Source organism: Hyaena hyaena, unplaced genomic scaffold (assembly GCF_003009895.1).
Source record: "Hyaena hyaena isolate Hyena2069 unplaced genomic scaffold, ASM300989v1 scaffold_371, whole genome shotgun sequence".
NCBI lineage: Eukaryota > Metazoa > Chordata > Mammalia > Carnivora > Hyaenidae > Hyaena > Hyaena hyaena.
The window spans coordinates 217,174-237,779 of NW_024081003.1; the positions used below are offsets into that span (position 1 = coordinate 217,174).

Genomic DNA, 20,606 nt, shown 5'->3' on the forward strand with positions numbered 1-20,606 from the left:
ACAGAATAGAACAGATCAAGAAAATTGATCGTTACTCATATGCTGGATTGAGTCAATATATGTAAATCCTTCCCCATTGCTGGCAGGCACTGAGTCGCTTGCCATGCAGAACAGACACAGTTACAGCCTGTTTTCTAGTCCAAATGCCAGCTTTCTGCTTTAATGCAGCAAAACTACAGTTATGTACTAAGAAAGCTCTTTTGTATTCATAACAACTGCAGTTTGAATGTGGTTCAGGACAGAGAAACTGTATTTACGAGCCACCATCTCTTCTGACTCAATACAATTTGCAGTAAATACAGTTTAAGTTAGAGCGATGGTATAGATGCTCTGGGAATTTTCTTTGTGGTTTTACTACATTTTGGGGAAACGTTTAAAATGTTCGTTGCTTTCAAGTTCATTTCTTTAAAGTGAACAGCCTCACATGGTTGTTGTGAAGATCAAGTGAAATAATAGATATAAAAAAGGCTTTGAAAAAAATTAAAAGCATTATGCAAATGAGAGATGATGATGATTATTATATTTTTTTGTCTCAAGGTCCTTTTACTTAAGGGTAATGCTCTCTAGTTATCCTAAGGCCTGTTTTAATCTTGATTTAAAATAGTAGAATATTCAAAGTAGCAGTGGATGAAAAGAAGGTCTTGGAACATAAAATACACACTACATGTTTAGATATCCCTTAATATCTTTTCAGAGAAGAATAATTATGAACCTTATAATATCAAAGAAGCCTCATGTTTCTTTCCTCAGGAGTAGGACTCAATGGTACATGATTTGAGTCTTTCAAGAGCTCTTAGAATTGCTATCTTCTTTTCCAAGCCTAACTAACCCGTTCAAAAGCTAAAGACAGTCATCTCTTCTGTGCTGTAAATTGCAAGAGGAGCACAGTTCATAAACAAATATGGGTAAACCATCATTCAAGCTGATTTAGCGCTCTCATAATATATGGCAGTAATCACGAAGAAAGCCCTTCTGGAAACAGCTGAAGCTGAGCGCTGGGGACCGGGGCCTGCTGTACCTTTAAGAGAGGTACCAGAGACATAGCCCATTGATGGGCCTCCAAACAGCGTGGGATCTTTCCCTCTCTTCTATCCCCCCACAAATGGGAAATGCCTCAATTACACTGGCAAGTGTCCAGAAAATTTGGTAGGGACAGAATTACACTTTACAGCAGGAAAGCATTTTAAGGATCTTTTAGCTCAGGTCCCTTCCTTACAAATTATTCTCCACTCATCATTTCATCCCTTTATATTGTTAACATCTCCACTCTGCTCAGGCCTGCCTCTCTGCCTGGGAATATTCCCAGGCCTCGCAATCCTTACTCATCCCATATTTGACCACTAGAAGCTTCTTCAAGTTAGCTATTGAATCTGTTGTTTGAGTTTTTTGGGTTTTGTTTGTTTGTTAATTATTTGAGTATAGTTGACATACAATGTTACATCAGCTTCAGATGTACAACACAGTGATTCAGCAACTCTGTGTGTTATGTTATGCTCACCACAAGAATAGCTATCATCTGTCACCATACAACACCATTGACTACATGCCCTATGCTGTGCCTTTTATTCTGGTGACTTATTCCATTATGGGAAGCTGTATCTCCCACTCTACTTCACCCATTTTGCCCATCCCCCCACACCCCTCCCTCTGGCAACCACCAATTTGTTCTCTGTTTTATAGATCTGATTATTTTGTTTGTTTAAAATTCATTTGTTTTATTTTTATGAGTGAAATCATATGGTATTTGCCTTTCTCTGTCTGACTTATTTCACTTAGCATAGTATCATCTAGGTTCATCTATGTTGTTTCAAATGGCAAAATCTCATCCTTTTTTATGGCAGAATAATAATCCTACATATATATATATACCACATCTTCTTTATCCATTCTTCTGTCAATGGACACTTGGGAAAGAATGTGGAGAGAAAGGAACCCCCATGTACTGTTAGTGGAAATGAAAATTGGTATAGTCACTATGGTAAACAATATGGAGGTTCCTTAGAAACTTAAAAATAGATATACCACATAGGGCAATAATTCCACTACTGGTTATTTACCCAAAGAAAACAAAAATGTCATTCTAAATGATACGTGCACCCCTATATTTATTGCAGCATTATTTACAATAGCCCAGGTTTGGAGGCAGCCTGTTAGCCCCAGAGTCTTTGTGACACAACCTTGGTAATCTTTGATAGCTTCCTTGCTCTCCAGGATATTGCAGGCCAATCATATATATTTCCAACCTCAGACTTAGAATCACCCAAATCCAGGTAGTAGGAACTAGTATTTCAAGACTACAGCCTGCATGTAAGAAGTACTCATTACTAGTAATTTGGCCACTATTTCTAGGTCTTTTCAATAGGTAGAACTAGAAGGCAGCTTTTATATAATCTCCTATTCCTAATCCCTCCATTTTAAAACAGTCACATTATCTACACTGTGAGAGCACATAGACATTGCATACCACAGTCTCTCTTATGGTGATTTCTGGGTCTTCATTATACAGATAATTTTATTTGTAAATAAATAATAAATAAAATATTATACAGATAAAATGAATAATGCTGTCTACCCACCCTAGTAGTAAATTTTATTGTATAAAGCTCTTTTTTTTTTAATTTGAAGAGTTAAATTTTCTTTCCAATCTTCTCTGTACCAGTACTTTTATAAAGTACAATGAAAATAAATTGCTAGAGAAATGATTCATGTGCTTGGATGTCACGGCAATGTCAAAATGTTATAAAAGTTTGAAAATGCTTACTCTTAAATTCCATTCTTATTTCATTGTGGTCTGGTAGATTCCTTAGGAAAGGCACATGAGAACAATATTCTCCGTGTTCTTGCATGTTTACATCAGTTTACCAAAGGCTTTTGTTACTTAAAGGTCAGTTTGGCTGAGCATCAGAATCTTGGCCCACATTTTCTTTCCTTAGCTTTCTTAAATATGTTCCTATGTTTTCCTTGGTCATAAAAGTGTTGCTTTTAAAGATACTGGTGGCAATCTAATTTTCTTTCTATTGGTCTTTTTCCTGGGATGTCCAAATGATTTTTCTTTACAGGATAGCATTTGCTATTAGGGGGCAATTCCAGTCCCCTCAATATGTAATTTCAAATTGCCTTTTATTTCAAGAAAGTTTTTTGAATTATAATTTCCCTTTAGAGACTCCTATTACATAATAGAGATCTCAAAATTTGTTATACTGTGGAAACTCTTAGCATTCTGGTAAAACCAATGGACGCTTTCTCAGAATAATATTTTTAAATGAATAAAATGGAATATATAGAATAGCAAAGGAAACTGATTATACTGAAATATAGTTCTCAAAATGTTTTTAAATTGTGAGACAGTGATCTATTTACTTCTTTATTACCATATTGAATAATTAGACCTAGTGGTAGGTATAATAGTCACCATAAGTTTGGAAAAATAATTATACTTGGCAATATTTTTAAGACTATAATTTGATATTGTGACATTTAAAATTTGTTTTGGTGACAAAGTCACAAGTACTGTTAATACTACTGTATGCTGCTGCATATATATTAATTAAAGAAAAATATTAAATTTAGCTAGAGGCTAGCAAAAATGATTATATATCTTTCCCAATAAAGTCCACAGACCACATGATTTTTATCCACAAACACTGAAGTCCTTGACTCTAGGTAACAAATCCCTTTAATAAACATGCTCATTCTTCTGCATCCATTTCTTTCTTTCAGATGATTTTCAATATCTTTTGATGTTTATTTATTTATTTTGAAAGAGAGAGCATGAGCAGAGAGAGAGAGAGAGGGAGAGAGAGAATACCAAGCCAACTCCCTGTTGACAGCCCTATGTGGGGCTCGAGCTCATGAACCATGAGATCATGACCTGAGCAGAAATCAAGAGTTGGGTGCTTAACTGACTGAGGCACCCCGACACCCCTCTCAGATACTTTTTTAAAATATTTATTTCATAACTTTTTTATTTTTAAAACTTTCTTCTTTTCACACAGTCTATTTCTCTCACAATTATTATTTGTTTATTTGCTTTGCTCCTTTGGATCAATTTCATTACAAAAATGATCTTAATATTTTATTTCTAGTTTCTTTTTCTCAACTTACTGAGAAAAAGCTCTCTCTTAAAATTTTCCTTAATTCACCTCATTTCTGAATTTTTCCATTTGAAATTAATTGTCACGGCTTCTACTCTTTACTTGGTTTCTTTTAGCTCACTTTGAAATTCTGGGTTTCGGTTTTCATCTGTTTTGTGGGCACATCTTTCCATGTGCCTCCCAGACCATAGGGAATTTATTCTGTTCCTTATTCTCTTTATTAGACTGCATACTTTTTCCTTTGCTCACATGTAAGTAAATGAGTTTCCATCAACTTTTAGGGGGAAGAAGAGGCCAAAATAATTTTCAGATTCATGATTCTAAACTCCCTCTTCTGTTTTTTTTTTCTCAAAATTATTTTTTTTTTTTTAATTTGGCCTTGTGCTTTGTGAGCTCTCCCTTTTCCATGCCCCAATCCCATTCTCATCTGATTTTTTCGCCCCTCTTGTCCCTGTTCTGCTCGGATCAGAAGCTGGAAAGGAATATTGGCTTTTTAATCTGTCATCAGTGGCTGATAAGACCCAGATTGCTCCAGCACCATTAAGTGTTATCAGAGGCAGTCTCTTTGCTCACGCAGTGATTGGGATCTGTACAACTATGTTCAGTTAAGCCGCATTTTCCAGTGAGCACCTCCTAGAGATGTGGGTGTGCTCTGGTACTCAGGACCTTTAGAATCCACGTTGCCTTCCCCTTACTTCCATCTACAAATATGATGACTATGCACAGTTCTCCTGGCTTTCAGGGTTTTTTCCCCAACTCACTCATATTCTAGGGTTTGTGAAGATACCTTACAACCTAGTAACTGTAGATACATAGATAGATTGATGACAATTTAGGAAGATGGGAGATAGATATGAAGGTATATGTGCGCTGTTAGATTTTATATTCTAGTTGTTCTATTAGTTTTGTATAGGGCAGTGGTTCTCAACTGGGGATGATGTCGTGTCCCAAGGGACACCTGCCAATGTCTACAGACAGGTTCATTTTCACAAATGGAGATGAGATGGGAGTAGGGTTGGCGGTTCCTATAGGCATCTAGTGAGTAAAGGCCAGGAATCCTGTTGAATGTCCTACATTGCACAGTTCAGCTCCCCCAACGAAGAATTGTCTAGTACAAATTATCAATAGTGTTGAAGAAAACCTGGTCTGGGGGAACTTGGGGAGACTCAAAAGTTCAACTGGCATCTTCCCAGATTCAAGTGACACCTTCCCAGCTGCCTCCTAACCATCTCATCAATTCATCCAAAAATTGTGTTTACTCCTATCTCCTTCTATCCACCTTCTAGTTCAAGTCCATATTTTCTTTGACCAGAGCTACTGTCACAGTTGTTTGGCCTGCCTGAAGCCATTCCCCCTTCCCTTTAGCCCAAATCATCCTATCCATGATGCCAGAGTAATTCTCCCAAAGCACAGCTCATGTCATGCCAAACATCTGCTCAAAGAGATCCAGTGACTCACTAGTATCTCGTAAATAAAGTTCAATCCCATTATCTGGAAATTTGAAGTTTTATGTATTCTGCTGCAATTTATCTTCACAACTTTTACTTCCTCTACACCCCTACACGTAGTATGTAACACAATCAAGTTGGAATCTTTACCATTTGGCAAATATATCTCTTTTTTCTCAATTCTTCATCAAGACCACCCCATTATTTGTAGTGTCTTACTATCCTTCTAGTCCCAATCCCAAAATTCCCTTGCATGTGAAGCCCTCCAATGCCTTCCACTCTTTTTCTTTCTCCCCTACACACTCTAACCAAAAATCCCCTTCCCTGTGTATCTTAACATCTTGGACAAACATATCTTATAGCATTCAGATTTGACATATGTACACACACATATATACATGCATACATACACACACATCCTACTATATTGTAATTTCACTGTGAGCAAAGATTGTATAGTTTTCCTCAACATTTCCCACAGTACCTAGCATAGACTTATACAGAGTAAATGCTCAATAATACTTGTTGAATAAACAAACGAATAGAACTCTGGGCTAAAGGTAAGATGACCATCCACAATCCCTCTTGTCAGTGGCTAAGACCAGATGATGCTAAAAGAAAATTATGGTAATAGGTTTCTAAGACCATTTTGGTAAATGATGCCATAATCATTATCATTATTTCATTATTATTGCTGATAATTACTAATCTGAAACTGGTTGTTGAATGGACACCAATGAACAATCCAACTTAGGTAACACAGCTACTGGTACCTAGAAGAATTTCTAGGCAGATATTCACTCTGGTAGAGGCTCAACAAGTGATTACCAAGGTTTAAAAATGAATACTAAATATTAGTAATAATTTTTGATACTCCATCTCTCAGAGCTTCATATCTTTACCACTCTATGTGTTTTGATTTTATTTTGATTTACATTTTTTAAAATAATAGGATCATATTCCATATAAAAGATGTGTCATAAATCTAAACTATCTTGTCTCAGGCACCTTTTTTTTAATACTACACATTAAATGCTATTTATAGACTCAGCGAGTCATTAAACATGTCATATGCACATATATTTTTGTGTGTAGCACATACCTGGTGCCTTCCTGATAGTATGCTATGCATACTGAAAGAATCCTCACCCTCCAAAATGCTCTCCCACCTACAATACCTGGTCATTTCTGCTCATTTTCACTTCAGTGTTTAAAGCAGGAATCCTTATAAGTCATTTATCCCTTGATGGGAATGAGTTTTAGATTCCATGCCCCCAAAGCCAGTGCAAAGACCATGACAAAACTGAATTATGACAGTGAGGATAAGGGCCAGGGTGTTTATGAGAACCAAGTACCACGGACAAGTTTTGTCGTTTTCATAATTTGACCACAGTACAGGAATTTCTCTGTTTCCTTCATTTCTTCATTTTCCACCTTCTCCTGCAACACAGCTTGACATGATTTCTGTGTTCTTCAAAACTTTCTGGCCATTGCTTCTTGGCCTTTTGGCTAAGATCAAGTGTAGTATCTGTTCTTATCAGTTTAAAAACTTCTGGCTAGAAAAGAAAACCTCAAAATATGTGTTATTATCACTCTTTAGAGCAAGAGGAAGGCATGTGCCCCCATGAAGGAAGTTGCTTATGTATCATAGTTACACAATTAGTATGTGGAGATGGAAACTGAAAAAAAAATCTCCATCCTATGTGTTTTATGGGTATTAAATGTAAAGCACAGCATCAAACCATTTTCAAGAGAAAATATTAAGGATCTAAAAATGTGACAGGTTGGTTGATCCTACAGTTTTAATCCACATTATATCAAAATATTCAAGATCATTCCTCTCTTTCCCTTGGGGATTGAAATTATTCTTTGAGATCTAGACTCTGTCATGTCTCTGAATACTAAATATCAATTAATGTTAAAAGAGGAAAGCTACGTGGAATGTGAAAGAAGGACAGCTTACTCACCTGGTCATCTCTGCCAGGCACAATGATTTGGGCTAAGCTCCTACAATCCTGTTGTAACTTCTTAGCAATTTTCTTCTCAGTGATTCCCAGACGTGTTATACTCTAACTCACTTGTCATCACAACTGGAGGTGTAGATAGGGTTCAGGTGCCACACTACTTTCTTTAGGTTTGTGCCATGCTGAAACCACCCTTTCCTGGCGTCTTTGGCTTCTTTCAGAAATGGAACCCACACTGATGGACTCAATATATGCAAAGGTCCACTATCTAGCAAATGGCTGTATTTTCTTCATTTTGTAAATAGACAGAGACATCGATGAGATTACTGTTCAGCAAATAGTTACTTCCTCCCCTCTCTCCCAGTTTCCTAAGGGTAGTATACTCCTCAGCCCTCTGATGCTGAGGTTGGCCATGTGACTTATTTTGGTCTCATGGTAAGCAGAGTGTATTGCCCTTTTGATTTGGGCTTGGCCAGCCATGGGATTTGCTTCGGCCAATGGGATGTGAGCTGATGTGACACAAGACTTGAAAAAGTCTTGTATTTTGCCATAAGAAGAACATATCTTCGGTAATCCCTTGTTTAAGGAAAATGAGATACATGGAACAGATCTTGATCTACCCTACAGTGTAGGGCCAGCTCAGACAAATCCCAGCAGACATGTGAGAGGTGTTTATTTGTGTACTAGGAGTGTGGTTGTTGTGGTGAGTGGCTAAGACCATAGGTATGCAATGTACTAAAGCCCCTATAACCTGCTAACTCTCTACTGCAGATTGGGCTCTTTGACTACAGTCCTCATCACCTCCAATCTATTTTGCCCAACACTGCCACTTTCAATGTCCAAAATCTCTCTTGTAATCATGATGGTTTGGATATCTTTGTAATTAAGAGCAAGTTTCATAAACTGTGACTCCTGAGAACTAATATATCTCAAATGATTAAAAAAAATACTCCCTTGATAAAAGGATTTATAATTATATGTATCTAGGAAATGCAGGGTTGAAAAAACTGTTAATTAAGTTTTTGTTGTGTGGTGGTTTTTTTTTTAATTTTAGTATTTGCTTTTGTTTTTTTACTGTATAACTTCTCAGAGTTTTTACTGCATAAATGTGCATAGTGTTTCTTCAAGCATGAGGCCTGAGAGCCATTGTTTTTTAAACTTATTGACCCTGGAACTCTTATATTTCCCAGGAACACAAATTAACATCTCAAGGGTCACAATTTGGGAAATGGTAGTCCAGATAAACCAAAAACCTAGCATGACATTAAAGAGACTACACATGGAGCACCTGGGTGGTGCAGTCTATTGAGCATCTTATTTTGGCTCAGGACATGATCTCATGGTTCATGAGTTTGAGTCATGCCTCAGGCTCTGTGCTCACAGCTCAGAGACTGGATCCTGCTTCTGATTCTGTATCTCCCTATCTCTCTGCCCCTCCCCCACTTGCACTCTGTCTCTCTCACTCTTAAAAGTAAATAACCATTAAAAAACTTTTTAAAAATAGAGTCTACATAGGACCCAAACACATTTTTATCATATTTTTATCATTTTTATATTTTAAATTATAAAAATAGTATAATCTCAATGAAAGTTTTAAAAATACAGAAAAAGAAAAACTTTTAATTATATATAGTCTCATCCTCCAGAAATAACTAGTATTTGATTTTTACTTTATTTCCTTCCAGTCTTTATGCTATAAATGCTTTTCTGCTTGTGATCCTATGGCACACTAAAATTATAGGTACAGACTTAATTTTTATATTTATAAAAAGATGTATTACAAATGAAATATATTGTTAACATTTTATTTTCCTTTTTACCATGCCATATTTCAAGCAACTAAAATTTGTATGTACTATTTCAATAAATAAAATATACTTACCTATTATATCACTTTTGCCAGACATGAACATCTTCATATACATGCCTCAGATTTTTATTTTCTCAAGGAAAAAACACTGTAGAGTGGTCAGTGCCCCTTGTATTACCCCTCCCCAATTTTACATCTGTCCCCAAAGAAAACTGCCATCTTGACTTTATCATTTCCTTGCATACTTTTATATTTTGATTATCTACGCTGTATCCATAAACAAGGTAAGGTTTGATTTTTAAGTTTTTAAACTTATAAAACTGAGATCATACTCTAAATATTCCTTTGTAACTTACATTTCCTCTCTCAATATTATGTTTTTTGAGTTTATTCCACATCATTCTTTGTAGCTCATGTTCAATGATCTTAATTACAGTATCAAAGATGCCACAAATTTTTTAACCATTTTTTTTCCTTCTAGTGGTTACAGGTTTTGTATCCACATTTTTATCATTATAAGCAATGCTGCAACAATCTAAAAGTGTAATTGCTAGATCATGGATCTGCACATTGTTAACTTTCGTAGATACTGACAGTAATCTCTAAAAGCTTGTGCTAATTTATATTCTCATAGTTGGGTGTGAGAGTTCCACACCATATCCTCACCATCAACGGTATAGCCAAACTTTTAAATTATTGCCCATTCTGATGAGTCTAAAAATATATATATTGAGGTTTTATTTTGAATTTCTCACATTACTTCTGAGGCAGAATACTTTTCCATGTTTACTGGTTATTCAGGCTTCTGCTTTTGTGAGTTGCCTGTTTATATCCTTTGAATATTGTGGTTTCTAAATTCAGTTCCTTCCTAGTTATAACAGTAAAACATGCTCAGTTGTGAAATTCTACAGCAAACTGCAAGGGAAAAAATGAAATCACCTCAAATTCCACCACTTACTGGCTAATATTATTAACATTCAGCTGCATTTTTCTTAGTCTTTTAATACATGTATTTGTTTTATACAGTTAAAGTGAGGAGCAGCTGGAAAGAGGACCTTGGTGACAAAATTTTCCACTGGGTTGTTTATAATCTTTTCCAGATTAAACCCCAAGAAATAGAGTTGTTCAATATGTGTTTGAAAAAATACAGAACACTGTCCTTCAAGATCTCTGGCATTGAAAATGGCCAGAGTATAGATATTTGCTTTACTTTTGTGTAGAACGAAGTCAAATTTTTTGAGTCCTTTTCCAACCTCTCATACTCAATGTTGCACATAAGTCGTCCATTGTCAACAAGCACTTGGAGAGAAGAATACCATGGATACCATAAGAGATACCACAAATGATATAGCTCATGAGTTACATCTGGTGCCAAGAAGGTAGAAAAAGTTAGGCGTGCAGAGAAATGCATGAATGCTTTCAGGCTTGGAAGGACAAAATCCAATTTATTATTGATTTTAAGATGCAAACTGTAATTTAATCAGCACAATGCCTAGAATTCCTCTTTTTGCTCATTTTTTATCTCCTGCATGTTTCTAGTATATTTTTAAATGGAAGGATCACATCAATGAGCAGATTCTGAGCCTTTGAATAATGGTAAAGGTCTTTCTGTGTCTGTCATGCGTGAAAGACAATCTAGATGCTTTTAAAATTCTTGGGTTACAAACTTTCCATCCAAAAGCACTAAGATTTTTCTCAAATTCTGGCATTTGCTATTACAGAAAGGTTAAGGTCAATCTTTGAAGGCAACATTTTTCTCTCTGCCTGGGCAAATGTAGGATTTATTTTTATTCTTCTAATTCGAACATTTTGACCAGTCATGTTCAAGTGTGGTTCTCTTTTCTTTGATTTTGTCCAGCATACAGTGAATCCTCCTATTCTCGATACTCGTCTTTGTAGGGCTGAGAGAAGTTGCTTTTTACTTAATGTATGTTTTTCATTATTGCTTCATCTCCACTTGTGCTTGTTTCCTCCTCCTTAACACCTAAAGCCATTATGTTTCATCCACAGTGCCCGCTTTGTAGAGCCACAATCTTCTCCTTTATCATTTTTATCTTTTTATCTGTTTCTTCTGCATTTTATAAGAGCTCTGGAGCTTCCTCTGTGCATCATTAGTTTCATTTTCTAGAGTGTCTGTGCTATTCTTCTTCTTTCTCTGGCATAGTCAACATACAATGTCACATTTGTTTCAGGTGTACAACCTAGTCATATGAGAAGTTTATACATTATCCTATGCTCACAAGTATAGCTACCATCTGTCCCAAAATATTGCTGTCACAATATCGTTGACTATATTCCTTATACTGTACCTCTATTCCCATGACTTATCCATTCCATAACTGGAAGCCTGTATCTCCTACGCCCTTTTACCCATTCTGCCTTTCCTTCGCTCCCCTTCCTTCTGGGAACCATCAGTTTGTTCTCTATATTTATAGGTCTGATTCTGCTTTTTTGCTTGTTTATTCATTTGTTTTAGATTCCACTTATGAATAGAATCATATGGTACTTGTCTTTCTCTATCTGACTTACTTCACTTAACATAATACCCTCTGGATACATCCATGTTGTCTCAAATGGCAAGATCTCATGATTTTTTTTTATGGCTGAGTAATACTCCACTGTGCACACGTGTGTGTGTGTGTGTGTGTGTGTGTGCACTCTCGCACATACACATCTTCCTTATCCATTCACCTATTGATGGACCCTTAGGTTGTTCCCATATCTTGACTATTGTGAATAATACTGCAATAAACATAGGGGTGGATATATCTTTTCAAATTAGTGTTTTCAGTTTCTTTGAGTAAACACTCAATAGTTGAATTACTGGATCATATGGTATTTCTATTTTAAATTTTTTTTCAATTTTAATTTTAATTTCCATATGGTTTCCCATAGTAGGGGTACTAATTTACATTCCCAGCAACAGTGCACAAGGGCTCCTTTTTCTCCACATCCTCACCCAACACTTGTTATTTTTTTGGGGGGTCTTTTTTTATTTTAACCATTCTAACAGATGTAAGTCATTATTCCTTGTGAGTTTTTTTTTTAAGTTTAGTTATTTCAAGAAAGAAAAAGCATAAGCAGGAGAGAGGCAGAAAGGAAGGGAGAGAATTGCAAGCAGGCTCCATGCTGTAAGCAAGTAGCCCAATGCAGGGCTTGATCTCACAAACTGGCTGAAATCAAAAGTCAGCTGCTTAACCAGTGGAGCAACCCAGGTGCCCCTCTCTTGTGGTTTTGATTTGCATTTCCCTGATGATTAGTGATACTGAGCATCTTTTCATGTGTCTGTCATCTATATGTCTTCTTTGGAAAAATGTGTATTCAGGTCCTCTGCCCATTTTTAAGTCAGATTGGGGTGTTTTTGTGTTTATTCTTTGTTTTGTTTTCTTTGGTGTTGAGTTGTATAGGTTCTTTATAGAGCTTGGATATTAACCCATTATTGGATATATAGTTTGCAAATATTTTTTCCCATTCAGTAGGTTGTCTTTTTGTTTTGTTGATGACTTTCTTTTCTGTTCAAGCCCTTTTTTTATTTTGGTGCAGTCCCAATAGTTTATTTTTGCTTTTGTCTCCCTTGCCTCAGGATATGTACCTAGAAAAATGTTACTATGACCAATGTCAGAGAAATTACTGCCTGTGTTCTCTTCTAGTATTTTTATGGTTGCAGGTCTCACATTTAGGTCTTTCATCCATTTTCATGTGTTAAAAGGTGGTCCAGTTTCATTCTTTTACATGCAATTGTCCAGTTTGCCCAACACCATGTATTGAATAGACTTTCTTCTTCGCATTGTATATTCTTTCCTCCTTTGTCAGAGATCAATTGGCATATAATTGTGGGCTTATTTATGGGTTCTCTATTTCGTTCCATTGTTCTATGTGTCTAATTTTGTGCCAGTGCCACACTATTCTTTACCGGTATTCAGTTTTATCCTGTTGTTTAGTTTTTGATGTTCTAACAATCCTTTCCTCACTCAGAAACCTTCATTTTCATCTCACCCAAGTCTCTCCTTATGACTTTCTCTACTGTTTCACAGAAACAGGAAGCCTTGCATTCCACTACTGATGATCAATTTTCTAAAGTTATTTTCTGTTTACTATAATAAATCATCCACTGATGTCTGCTTCTCCTCGAAGTCTTTAGGTTAGTCCTAGTCTCTCCCTTTGTGATGCATGACTGTTAATATTTCCCCATAGTTTATTTTATTTTTCTGTCCATTTTACCATCAACAAGGAAATATCTTTATTGACTTTTTCCCCCAATGGACAAAAAGCATATAAATTTCCCTCAATCATGTTCTTTGTGGACTCAGGTATAAGCTGAATGCCCTTTTTGTACCTCAGCTGAAATTCTCATTGACAGGTACATCTTTTAGTCTTAACTTCTAGAGTCCAGTGGTCCCTAACCCCCATTTTATATACAATGACTCTGTTACCTAAGAGAAAAGTTCTTCCCCATGGCATGGTATTCTGACTCTCTGGTCATACTCATTATTTTAGAGACTGACCTCTGTTCAAGTTTTCAAGTGGAAGAAGGAGTGCATAATGTGAACCAATGTCACAAATTCCATTTTGATTATTTGGATGGTCAAAGTCCTGCAGATCACTGAAATACCTTGTAAGTGTTTGCTTTTTATTATTATTATTGAAATTTTGCTTAGTGGGAAATGTTAAGTACATGTACTAAATTAAAGACTGTGCCATTGAATGTTAGGTAAAAAAGTTCTGGTATTCACATTGATGTTCCCTGGCTTCATCTTATGCCCTCTTTTCAAAAGTCCATGCCTATTCCCTAGAAATTAATATTGCTTATGAAGTAATAAGATTTTAATCATTCTTTTTCAGTTTTGTGCAGAAGTATCACTTCTATGCCTCAACCAGATCTTAAATATTCCTGACCTACCCATGAGGGCATAAAAAGTGAATTAAAATATAATTCTGATGTGGTAATCAGGGTTCTTTGGTTGCGGTCAATAAAAATTGACTCTGACTAACTTAAGCCAAAGGGAATATGTTGAAAATATTCTAAAATATCAGAAATTCTGACAGGTAAGTTGGAGAAAGAGATAGGAGAAATGGCAACATGGAATCAAGGACTGCAGGAACTAGAGGAATGAACCCAGAGAAGGACGAGTCCAGCTACCCTCCAGGTAATTAAACTCTTATGTGCTTTCTGCTTGTTATTTTGTTTGAGATTCAAACTACAGGGAACTAGTGTCCAGTTAACTTTAGATCACAAGGCTATTCCTTTTATCATTGATAGCAGGGGTCCTGATTAGGATCCCACCATATGGAATCCTGAGGAGAAGAGGTAAATACCCCACAAAAACCAAGGTGCTGGTAAGAAGGAGAATGGACCCTGTGGAGTCAAACTCTCATGAATGTCCATCACATGAAGAGTAACCTGTACCTTCAAGTTACATTCACACAATCTTGTATCTTGCTCATTTAATTTCTTCTCATATATTAATTAGCTGGATTTTTGTTGGCTTTCTACCTCAAGGTTGGTTAACAGCCCAGTATTATTGGTTTTGCATGGCTCACTAAGAACTCACATCTCAGAGTGAAAAGACACTCTTTGGAATCTGAAGTCAAACACCAACCACTCCATTCACCTAGCTATGTGATCTTGGGTAAATCACTTAGTTTTTCTAAGCCTCAGTTTCCTAGTTTATCATTACTTTTTTTTTTTAGAATTTAATGGGGATAATACATGTAAAACTCACAGAAAGTATTCAATAAATAATGTGTTGCGTTACTACTATGGTTATAGTTGTGTAAATTGTTATTATTATCATTAACAATTGACTAATTTATATTGACCTGTTGTTCTTCACCTCAACCCAGACAGGACTTCAAAGTTAAAATTTTGATACCACTAACCCTTAAGAGTGGAAAGAGAGAATCCCAATAATCTTTCCCCAAACATACAAACCTCATCCCCGGTGAGTAATAAGCCATATTGACCCATGACTGGTCTATTAAATGCAGGACATCCTTTGGGGATTTTAGTCCTATTCAAGAAATCAAACTATTGAATATAGTCAAAGCAATTATGCATAAACCTCCCAGTGACTTGCTTAAAGGGCCTCCAATTACTATTTATTTCTGAGATGGGGACAGTAACTCTGCCTGAGGTGAAATTAATGTATTGCACTTGAAATAGGCATTGATACATTATGGTGTGCACATTTGTTTGTCATAACTACAGACAACATGCAAGACAAATTCCAAACAGCAAGGGAAAAGTGCAATTAAAAATTGTTTAATTGAAAAAAACAGGTGGACTATTCTCAATTACACATGGAATTGAAGATTTTCAAGAATAGATCATATGTGAAGCCACAAAACAAGTCTCAATAGAATCAAGAACATAGAAATTACATCAAGCATATCTTCCAACCACAATGTGAATCTAGAAATCGATTAACAGTATGAAATCTGGACAATCACAAATATGTGGAAATTAAACAACATAATCTTCAGTAACAAATAGATTAAATAAGAAATCAAAGGAAAAATGAAAAAAACTTTCTTGAGACAAAATACAATGAGGCACAACATACCAAAACTTATGGGATGCAGCAAAAGCAGTTCTTAAGAGTAAAGCTTACAGCTATAAACACATACATTAAGAAAAGGGAAAGATCTCAAATAAACAACCTAGCATTACACCACAAGGGCCTAGAAAAAGAAGAACAAACTAGCACAAAGTTAGCATAAAGAAGGAATAGTAAGGATTAAAGCAGGAATAAATAGTAGGAAAACAAAAGACAAGATTAACAAAAGTAAGAATTAATTCTTTGAAAAGATAAACAAAATTGACAAATCTTCAAACTAATAAAAAAGGAGAAGAGACTACAATGAATATAATAATAAATGAAAGAGAAGACATTATAGACAATGCCACATAAATACAAAGGATTGTTACAAAAAAAAAAAAACCAACACCACGCACAATTACGTGCCTACAAATTGGACAACTTAGAAGAAAAAAATGGATTAATACTTGGAAACATACAACTACAAAGACTGAGTTGTAAAGAAATAGAAAATCTGAACAGACCAAAAATGAGTAAAGATATGGAATCAGTGATAAAGAACCCTTCCAACAAAGGAAAGTTCAGAATGGGATGGTTTCACTGGTGAATTCTATAAAACGTTTAAAGAATTAAAACCAATCCTTTCCAAAGTCTTCCTCAAAACAGAAGAAACATTAGAATTCATTTTTTTGAGGGGAGCATTACACTGATAAAAAGCAAGACAATGACACTATAAGAAAATTACAGGCCAATATTCTCGATGATTATAGATGAATAAATTCTCAGCAAAATTCTAGCAAACCAAATTCAACAGCACATTAAAAATATTATACATGATGATCAAGTGGGATTCATCCCCAGGATGCAAGGTTGGGTTAACATATGTGAATTAATAAATGTGATAAATCACATTAATATTATGAAACATTAAAATCATATGATCATCTCAATAGATGCAGAAAAAGTATTTGACAAAATCAACATACTTTCATGATAAAAACTTTAAATAAAATTGGGTGTAAGACAATATACCTCAATATAATAAGCCAACAGCTAACAATATACTCATTGGCAAAATACTGAAAGCTTTTCCTCTAAGATCAGGAACAAGACAAGGGTGCCCACCCTCAGCACTCTTATCTAATATAGCATTAGAAATCCTGGCCAGAGCAATCTGGCAAGAAAAAAATAAATAAAAGACATCCAAATGAGAAAGGAAGAAGTAAAATTATCTGCTTGCAGATGATATGATCTTATATATATAGAAAACTCTGGAGGCTCTACCAAAAACTTTAGAACTAAGAAAATTCAGGAAAGTTACAGAATACACAGTCAGCATACAGAAATATGTTGCATTTCTGTACCCTAACAACAAACTTTCTGAAAAAGAAATAAAGACATCAATCCCATTTACAATAGCATCAAAAACAATAAAATACTTATGAATAAATTTAACCAAAAAGGTGAAAAATCTATGTACTGAAAACTATACAACATTGCTGAAAGAAATTGAAGAAGATACAAATAAATTAAAGTATATCCCATAGTCAGGAATCAGAAGAATTAATATTCTTTTTTTTCCTCTTGTTTTTTATTTTAGAGAAAGAAAGAGCATGGGCGGGGGAGAGATGCAGAAAGACAGAGAGAGAGATACAGAGAGACAGAGAGACAGAAAGAGAATCTTAAGTAGATTCTGACGAGGCACTCAATCCCATGACCCTGGAATCATGACCTGAGCCAAAATCGAGTTGGATGTGTTACCAACTGAGACACCCATGTGCCCCAGAAGAATGTTCTTAAATGTCCATACCACCCAAAGCCATCTATAGATTCAATGCAATTCTTATCAAGATTTTAATGGCTTTATTTTACAGAAATAAAAAAAATGCTAAAGTTCATATGGAACCATGAAAGACCCTAAATAGCCAAACCAATCTTGAGAAAAAAGAATAAACCTGAAGACATCATAGATCCTGATTTCAAACTATGTTACAAAGGTATAATAATTAAAACAGTGTGGTACTGGTGTAAAAGCAGATACATAGACCAGTGGAATAGAATCAAGAGTCCAGAAATAAACCCATGCATATACAGTCAACTAATATTTGAAAATAGAAACCCATTTTATTTTCAATAGGGAAAGATAGTTTCTCCAATAAATGGTACTAGAAAATAGAATTTTTATATATTACATGCAAAAAGTGAAATTGGACCCTTATCTTACAATACAAAAATTAACTCAAAATGGATTAAAGACTTCAACATAAGACTTGAAACTCTTAGAAGAAAACATATGGAAAAGTTCTTTGACATTGGTCTTTGCAGTAGTTTTTTGGATATGACACCAAAAGCACAAACAACAAAAGCAAAAATAAACAAGTGGAATCACATCAAACTAAAAAGCTTCTATACAGGAAAAGAAATCATCCACAAAATGAAGAGGCAACCTAAAGCATGAAGTTAAATATTTACAAGCCAAATATCTACTAAAGGGTTAATATCCAAAATATACATGAAACTTATAGAATTCAATAGCAAAAAAAAAATTAAATAATCCAATTAATATGACAAGTGAGCAAAGAACTAGAATAGATATTTTTCCAATATACCAGTGGCCACAGGTATATGAAAAGATGTTCAACCTCACTGAGCGTCAGAGAAAAGCAAATCAAAACCACTGATCATCAGAGAAAAGCAAATCAAAACCAGAGATATCACCTCTGGCCTGTAGAATGGCTATTATCAAACAGACAAGATATAACTAGTTCTGGCAAGGTTTTGGAGAAAAGAGAATCCTTGTTAACTATTGGTGGTAATGTACATTAGTAGAACTACTGTGGAAAAAGTATGGAGGTTCCTTAGAAAATAAAAAATAAACTACCATATGATCCAGCAATCCCACTTCTGGGCCAAATATACCCATTGACTTCTAGAACTGTCCACACCATTTTGGAGGTTGCCCACTGAATTTCTAACCATGAGTGCCATTTGCATAAATGTCAGACCTCTTTCAGACACTTATTTCCAAGGAGAGGGTTAAGTTTTTCAAACTTTAATATGCATATGAATCACCTATTGATATTGTCTGCAGATTCTGATTCAGTAGGTCTAGCTGGGGCCTGAGATCTTGCATTTCTAAAAAAAACTCCAAAATGATGTTGAGGCTGCTATCCCCTGCCCAGAGTTTGAAGTAAGAAATTGAAAGGGTATAACAGTGATTCTCACATATTTCTAAGCATAACTGGAAAAATTCTACTGCCTTTACCCTCATGACCTCTTATGTATAAGAGGTCACGAGACTCTTACTTACAAACACCAAGTGGTCAATGTTTGTCTACTGTCTTGGACCATTTTCCACAGGCCATAAAAAAGCAGAAAGCTAATAATCCAGGATAATTGTATCTTTAGTTTATACAGTCATCACACAGGTTCCCTGCACTACTATCCCACAAGAATTTGGCTTCACAATGCCTGAAATTTGCATTTTTAATATGCTGCCGAGGTCATTCTGATGAAGGTGACATTTGGACAGTCTTTTGAGAAATACTAGGTAATTATGTTGGTATTGTTGCCTGATGTAGTATAGATAGGGTATAGACTATACCCCCAAAACACATGGCTTAAATTAGATGACAGTATCTCCCTCATCTGCCAGTCCAAAGAAAAATTCCAAGCTGGCATGGCATCTCTGCACCATGATGCTAGCATGATCCAGATTCCTACTATCTGATTGCTCTGACATTTCCAAGGATGTTGCTCCTAAATGCATTTTCAAATCTAAGTCATTACCACATCTGTAGTCTAGCCCATAGGAAGGGAGAATGAGGAAAAACTAAAGGACAATCTATTTTTTTTTGTTTTTTGGTTGTTTGGTTTATACTTCATTGAAGTATACTTTATACACATTGAACTGCACATATTTAAGGTATGCAATTTGAAAAGTTTTGTAGTATTCATAACAACTAAAATGTCCATACACAGGTGAATGAGTAGGCCATTTCCTTAAGCAATGGTTGCAAACACACACATTAAGCACGGATGATAAACTAGTTGAAAGGCCACATCCAAGCTGTCAAGGAGGCTGGGTAATATTGTCTCAAACTGAGCACCTTGTGCAAAGCTCTATCTTGAGTACTACAGAGAGAAAAGACTCTGTGGGACAGCCAGCAACCCACAACTCCCAGAAAACCTTTTTATGCCTTAAGGCTCAGAGTAGACAGGGGCTCCTGGTTGGTTCAGTTGGTTAAGAAACCAACTCCTGATTTCAGCTGAGGCCATGATCTCATGGTTTATGAGTTCTAGCCCAGTGTAGGGCTCTGTGCTGACAGCAAGGAATATGTTTTGGATCCTCTCTCACTCTCTCTTTGCCCCTCCCCTGCTTGTGTGTTTGCTCTCTCTCTCTTTCTCTCAAAAATAAATAAATATTTTAAAAAATACCTCACAGCAGATATCTCCTTCAGGAGGACTTTTCTGATCCTCCAAGCTGAATAAAGTGTCCCTCTTTGCTCACTGAATCCCACTACTCATGATTCTCACTATCCCTAGGGTATTGAGTTATTGAAAAGATTCCTTTGTGTCTTCATCTATATGTTCCCTTTGGTATGTATCTAGTTGCTCTCTGTCAACAAATGACAAAGTTGAACTAACCCAGTATACTTATGAGGGTTGAGAATTTCTTTTTTAATATTTCTTTTTAAAAATTTTTAATATTTATTTTTGAGAGACAAAGAGAGGGGGAGGGACAGAGAGAC

General features: G+C 35.6%; 1 long non-coding RNA gene and 1 pseudogene across 2 annotated transcripts in view; both read left to right on the forward strand.

Moving 5' to 3' along the window:
• Window positions 1-14,986, forward strand: part of LOC120244131 — an 81,555-nt gene extending 66,569 nt beyond the window's left edge. For both annotated transcript variants that reach the window (XR_005531470.1, XR_005531471.1), the window contains exons 2-4: window positions 13,814-13,931; window positions 14,363-14,463; window positions 14,577-14,986. This is a non-coding gene — a long non-coding RNA (uncharacterized LOC120244131). The remainder of the gene's footprint in view (window positions 1-13,813; window positions 13,932-14,362; window positions 14,464-14,576) is intronic.
• On the forward strand, window positions 7,032-7,140 carry LOC120244143 (annotated as a pseudogene).
• Window positions 14,987-20,606: the final 5,620 nt, after the last annotated feature.